We start from the raw sequence: 7,597 nt of genomic DNA on the forward strand, positions 1-7,597 counted from the left end.
AACCTTCCAGAGGCTGCAGACATTCCTTGGCTCCTGGCCACATCATTCCAGTCTGTTTCACGTGGCCCTCCCTCTGTCTCTGACTCCTCCTTCCTCCCTCTAAGAAGGACCATTATGGTTACCACCAGTCCCACCAGTAAAATGTAGGATGATCACCGCATGCCAAGATTCTTCATCACATCTGCAAAGTCCCTCCTGCTATGAAAGGTAATAGTCACAGGTTCCAGGGATTCGGATATTGACATATATGGGGGATTCATTATCCAGCCTACTTCATTCCACCTTCTGACCTTCAAAGAGTCAAGCCCATCTCAATTGCAAAATACATTCACCCTCACCCCAAAGTCTTAACTCATTACAGCTTCAAGTCCAAAATCTCATCCAACTCTCCCATCAGTTCAAAAGTTACAAATCTCATTATCTAGTAGATATAAGTGAATCTCTGCATATAATCCAACCTGGGTTTCGGGTGGGGGGGTGGGAATTCTTCTGTCTGTGGACTTTTGAATTTAGAAAGCAAGTCACGTGATTGATTAAAAAGATAAAAGGTGGGTCAGGCAGAGAATAACTGTTTTAGACATTGCTATTCAAATAGAGTAAAATAAAGGAGAATGAGAGCCTCTTGTCCCAACCAATTTCTGAATGCAACCAGGCATTCCAAGGTCAAGAGTGATTCTCCCAGGCTGGTGGCCCACAGTCCCACCCTCAGAATCATTCTTTATTTAGAAGGGTAGCACATGTTTGCAGCTGGGTAGTTCTATCAGCCTGTTTCCTGCCCGTAGAACTTTGGAAGTCCGGCAGCTGCCCTTCATTCCATCCTCTCTGGGTCCATTTCAGGCCAAGTTGGCAGTGTTCCTATTGGAATTGAGAAACTGATGTGACTCCATTTTTAAAAATAAATAAATAACAACAGCTTCTACCTCAAGACCTGTCCTAAGGAAGGGGGCGTGACCCTTCTCCTTGGAAAGACCCACAGAGCACTCCTAGGCACACACCCACCCTGCTGAGTTGTTTGTCTACAAATAACAGGAGAGATCTGCGGAGCCAGGTGTCCCTGACTCAGTTAGGCTAGGTGAGGACCCATAGCAACCCCCCTAGCAGCCACCAATCAGCATGAGACAGGGAAAATACCTGGAATGCCAGATGACCCCCAAGTAGTTTATGGTGGGGAAACCATGTAGTTTAGCTCGTACACCCCTTGTGGCCTAAACCAATCAGTTCAAAGGAATCCCCTTCTTGTACTAGCCAATCATCCTTACCCAACTTGTTCCCGCCAGTGAATGTGCTAATCAATGTTAAGAGTTGTTTGATTTTCCTGCGGTAAGGAATGATTTGCTGTGTGATGTTGTGACACATAGAGTATCCCCCCAAAACCTATAAAATCTCACTGGACAAAGGACCAGGGGACTCACTCCCTGGGACCGCTGCATCGGGAACGGTTGTGAGTCCAGGCTCGAGCTTGCAATAAAGACTTCTGTGTGATTGCATCGGATTCGGCTCCTGGAGGAGGTCTATTGGGGTCCCAAGAATCTGGCATTACAGTATAACATTCTCAAGTGCCATGGAGTCCATTATTCAGCCCCAAACAAACAGCATGGACAGGATAGTTGATAAAGGAAACGGAACATCTCTTCTGAAAAACGGGCTTGACGATGTTCTAGGAAACTACACTTGCAGACCATAATCATTCAAAGTTCTAAGTGTGCATTTAATGCATCTCAGGTCTTCAAAGCTCAAGCTATGAACATGATATTATCTGAAAGTCCTTTGAGCTGTGATCTATCTCCTTACAAAAAGTAAAAGTCAAAATGAATGCTAAAAAAAGGGAAAACTCTAGAGAGCAATCCAAAAAGGAGGAAGCTTCTCAAGCCACAGCAAGAAAGCACAAAGGAGAATCTCTCCTAGGAAACCAAAACCATATCAGGATGTTGAAGAAAGCCATGGAACTGCTTCCCAGAAAACTGTGAATGACTCATTTTCAGAGTAGTGGCACCAAAGACTTTATTGTCTGAACCAGAACCCAATCCTGGCACCCCTAAAGAAGGGACAGTCGAGCCATCCCCTCACTTCTCATTCACTGCTTCAGCTACCAGAGGAGGATCACCCTGCAGGGATGCAGGCACAGGTGTGATCAGTAGAGTGTTGGCTGCTTAGGCATCGAGACAGGATGACCACATCATGGAACAGTCCCGCTACCTGTAGGTTGACTCTGTCCCATAAGAATTTGTCATACATTTTGGTAAACCACTTGTTAGAGTATAAATTGGAGACAAACAGTAATCCATCTGTTCTGCCTTTCCATCTGACTTTTGCAACTCCAATTTCATTAAAGTACAGAAATTGACTAATTTATAACAATAAAATATAGGTTCATTAACAATCACAAAAATGCAAATTACAATTGCAATGAACACCATGCTAAACTCACTTGATTGAAAAACATTTTTAAAAAATCAGACTATACCACGTGCTTCCCAGGATATATAGTGATGTGGTTCTTGGGGTGGGTGAAGACGACTGGATTTTTGTCCAACAACTTTTGAAAATGATTTGATAGCTTAACATCAAATGGCATACATAAGCCATGGAAAAATACATAGTTTGATACTGTTTAATAAAGTTCAAGTCAAACAAACAAATTCTAACATACCTAATAAAAATTTTTTTAATGAAAATATACCAAATATTCAAACACCAATTAACTGGAGGTCAGATGAAAGATGAAGTTAGAAAGGCCCACAGTAAACTTCAAGGGTTTCAGACATTTCTATTTCTTCAAATCAAGTTGGTGCTCAGGCACTTATTCAATAATAAAGCATGTGTGGGGGTGTGCATTACATATTTTTAAAGTGTAACTAGAACTCAGAATAAAATAAAAATTATTTCACTGTCCTTTTAAAATAAAGTTACAGCTGGGTGCAGTGGCCTGTAATCCCAGTGGCTGGGGAGGCTGAGGCAGGAGGATCGCGAGTTCCAAGCCAACCTCAGCAAAAGCAACGCACTAAGCAACTCAGTGAGCCCCTGTCTCTAAGTAAAACACTAAATAGGGTTGGGGATGTGGCTCAGTGATCGAGTGCATCTGAATTCAATCCATGGTTTGCCTTCTCCCCCCAAAAAATTAAGTTATAGGGGAGCTCTTCCTCTCCACCACTGGACTTAAAAGCTGCAGGCCCCATGACTGATCATAAAAATCCCTCCAGTCACCTTATGTGCCTCAAATCAGAAATGAGAATGTCTTCAATCTTTGTTCATTGCTGAGATCCATCTATTCTCCTGCCTCCTGCCAGGCACGTCGTGGTGTGCCACCTAAGGTCAGGCTCTCCTTCCTACGCTCACCTCCAATGCCAGTACTTCTCACTCGGCTTCTGGTTTTCCAGCTGTACACGGCATCGCTTCTCTGTTGGGATCCCATTACTCTCCCAGGTCCTAACAGGGCTCCTCTGCTCCTGTCATTTGTGCAGTCTACATCTGTTCCACTCATGTGCCCCTTGGCCCTAGCCAAGGCGGTGCAGGCCCACTCTGCTCTCCTCCGTCCTGCCCCTCAGCACCTTCTACACAGCTCTATGTCACTCTTGGTCTCTAGGCTGCAGAGTGGAGGTCAGACTTTAAGTACTAAAAGTTCCATACCCTGAGCTTCTGCCTGTCACCTTCTACCCATCCTTTTGGTGAGGAGTGGGGGGAAGAAATCACAAAATAGCATTCAATAAAGAAATGTTTAAAGCTTCCCATGAATAACTAACTACTCTCTCTTTTATAGGCATGATCTGAATGAGGAGCCCCTGGGTGGAGGGACCCAAGAGTAGGTAACATTCCTTGGTTATTGGCTTTAGAAAGTTTCATCCTGAGCATCCGTTTCTCAATTCACTTGGTACTTAGTATCTGTATAGATTAGTGCCCAATATTCTACTTGAACATCTTGGGACATGTGTTATCAAATATGTCACTACTCAGGTGGAAGAGAGCAGCCTTGTGATAGACTGCAAAACCCACCTGACTTCATCCGCTCCGTTGGGGTCAGCACCTCGGGCTCATGGACAGTTCAGCCTTTTTTTGTTTTCTTCTTTGTGCTGTTTCTCCTCCATCATATCACACAGGCACAGCAACCATCATGAGCACAGAGTAAATTTTGACCTCATTTATGAAGTGGGATAATATTAGCCGGTGTACTTCAGAGGAGAAGTGAAATCACCATACAACACAATTTGTCATTGCCACTGTGATCACAGCAGTGACAAGTTTGGAGGTTATGTGGTTCCAGAAAATAACCAAGTTCTCTTAGAAAATACCATATTAGGGGGGAAATAAGATATAATTAAAAAGACACAAGAATAAAAATTCTAGATGTTATTTACTGCTAAAAAATTAAAATATTGGGGCTAGGGTTATGGCTCAGCAGTAGCGCGCTCGCCTAGCACGTGCAAGGCCCCGAGTTCGATCCTCAGCATCACATAAAAATAGATAAATAAAATAAAGGTATGGTGTCCAACTACAACTAAAACAAATTAAAAGATATTATATTTAAATGATATTTTTTAAATACCAGCTTTAAAAAGTAATCATTTACTAAATAATCTTCTTTAACTATTCAAAAAATATTGCTGCTACCTAAGGTCTTAGATAGAGTTGCCCTGTAAAATGTGAATTTCAGATAACATACAAGTATGTTATAAGATATAACATTTATTCTTTTAATATAAGTATGTTCCTTGCAAATTTAGGGCATACTTGAGATTTATTCATTGTTTATCTGAAATTCTAACTTAACCAGGTATCCTGTATTTGTATTCGTTAAGTCTGGCAACCCTAGCCCAGGGAGGAAGTCTCTTTTACAAGTTTTGTATTTCAAGCATTGAATATCTTTTTTGTGTGTTTTTCAAGCAGACTTCACTGACCTGGAAGCTCCTGTACTTTGTGCTTACATTCTCCTTTGTTTCTTTTTCATAAACCTCAGAAAAATGTGCAACCTCCTGGACTTTCCCCAAGATCTATGTTGCTGAGAACTTTTTCTCACTTACACCACACCTTCTAATCATAGGTTGAGAGACTGTTATTTGTTTGTTTGTTTAATAAATATTCATAGGTCATTGGGGATGCAATGACGAGCGAAGGACATGAGTCCTATCTTCATGAAGATTTGGGTCTAGGGAAAGAGACAAATATTAACCAATAATTACAACCCCATAGACCTACTAAATGTGATTTATGAGATGGGAAAAGTGATGGTTATTGTTGAAGTACTTCATTAAGGACGTTGAATTAAACCACACATATTTATTAAAAGATTATGGATTTTTAGGCTCTGGATGATATACAGAAATAAAACTGTGACATAATTCAACTGTCTTAGAATGACATTTTGTAAAACTACAGTTGGAGGAATTCACTCCCTTTCCAAACTTATATCATTGCTCTTTCTCTCACAGCACCTAATCAAGGTGCTGCTTACTCCCTGTGACCTTTTGCTAATATGAGAGTTCTGATGTATTTTTCTATTTCATCATTTCTCTTTCCTGGCACTTATTAACATCCCTTTTTTTCTCTATTATATAAAAACAGAATATTTATGACTTTTTTCTCCAGGATGTCTCTAATACCCTGATTATTTTCATTCATGTCCCAACAAATGGATACCTTAAAATATTTTAACACCTCATCTATTTTATCAGCCTCCTCTCTACGCCCATGACTAGGTTCTGTAGAGACAGTTTCATACCTTTAAAACATTATTAGGATTTCTCTGAAGATTTCTTCTTCTATTTCAAGAATTTTTTAAATAAATTCTTATATTACAATTCCTAGATAATCTTTCATTACCTATTTACATTAAAATTTATTATAAATTAATATAAAAAAATATTTTAAAAAGTAGAGCTTCTCATTATTAACCTCTAACTCAGGGTTGCTCGACATTGGCATCACTGACATATTGGGCAAGATTAATGTTTATCATTGCGGTGGGTGGGGGGGGCTCTCCTGTGTATTGTAGGATGTTTAGCAGCCCCTCTGGGCTCTGTCCGCTAGATGCCAGAAGAAAATCCCGATTTTGACAATAAAAAATTTATCTCCAGATATTGCCAAATTCAGAGGGAGGAAGAAGGTCCCAGAGAAAGGAGGCATCAGGTAAAATGAGAGCAAAGTCACCCCTTGCTGAGAACCCCACCTCAGAGTCTCTCTTCTTTTTTCTCTTGATGTTGATTTTCTTCTGGTGGGGTCTATTACACAGTGACCACTTGTCCCAGTTTGCCTGAGACTAAAGAATTTCCCAGAAAGCAGAACTGTGTGTGCTAACATAGACAAAGGTCTGAGAAATCCAAGACAAATTGATGACCCTCTTTAAATCCCTGCAAATTCACCAATCTCTTTCCTTAATTCTGCCTGATGAATGTTATGTTGGCAGGATATTGAATTCTTGGTTTCAGTTCTATCTTCTTAGTAGTCTATATGTGTCATTACTTTACTTTCTAGGACACAGAGGGATAGGTAGAAATTTTCAGTTTAGTCTGACTATATTCCCTTTCTTAATAACTTTGTTCTTCCCAGATGGAAACTTGTAAGAGTATCTCTTTATCCTTATAACTTAGAATTTTTACCAGCAAATGTGCATCTTTATTTTCCCATCATCAGTCCTGAGACCTTTTAAACTATTAAATATTATTTAATTTATCTATAATTTATATAATTCTGTCAAATTGCTGACACATATATATGTATGTTTTTTCTGCTCAGAAAATGTTCTTCTATTATATATTTAATTATTATTTCTTTTCCATCTCTTTTTCCTTTGGAATTCCTGTATATCAGGTCTCAAAAATCTATATACTTTATATCTTTCACTCTTTGCTTCTCAACAATGACCACTATCTATTTAATTTACTTATACATTGTTTAATGTTAAGTCATGTCATGGGATTTCATCGCAGAAAATATTCTTGGCACTGTACTTGAATATCCTCAAGGCTTCTATTTTTGTTTAAGTTGCTGCCTGTTTGCTAAAGCAGCTTAATTTTATTAGAGACCAAGTCTAAGTGTCCTCCCTGGCTATGAATTACAACCCCTGAACTTCTCCTTTGTGCATTGGCACTCTGGTTCGACTAGCAGGACCTGTGGAATGGCAGGAGATAGTCAGAATATGCCACATATTCTTAGCTAATCCAGTATCCCTCGCCTTCCTTCTGTTTATCTTCATTCATTCTTTCTTTAACACTCTTCCTTTTTTTATGTAGATTCAATTTGGGGACCTACATCATTTTTAAAGAAACTTTCACTTTTCTTGCAAGGTAGTTTTACTGAGGACAGATTACCTGAATTTTTGTCAGTCTGAGAAATTCTCAATTCTTCTTTACTTTTGAAAGAGAATTTTTCGGGACACAAAATTCTAGGTCGGTACACTTTTCTGTCAATACATTAACTATTTCACTTTTACCACTTATGTGGTTCCTGAAGAGAAGTCTGACATAAGTCCTCTGTAGGTAAGTTATTCTCCTGTCCCCCGTGCCTGGCTTCTTTCAAGATTTTCTCCTTGTCTTTGATTCTCTTCAGTTTGAACACAACATACCTACATGTTGTTTTGTTGTGGTGGTGGTAGTAGTGGGGGGCA

The sequence above is a fragment of the Callospermophilus lateralis genome, unplaced genomic scaffold (assembly GCF_048772815.1).
Source record: "Callospermophilus lateralis isolate mCalLat2 unplaced genomic scaffold, mCalLat2.hap1 Scaffold_286, whole genome shotgun sequence".
In the NCBI taxonomy this organism is placed as follows: domain Eukaryota; kingdom Metazoa; phylum Chordata; class Mammalia; order Rodentia; family Sciuridae; genus Callospermophilus; species Callospermophilus lateralis.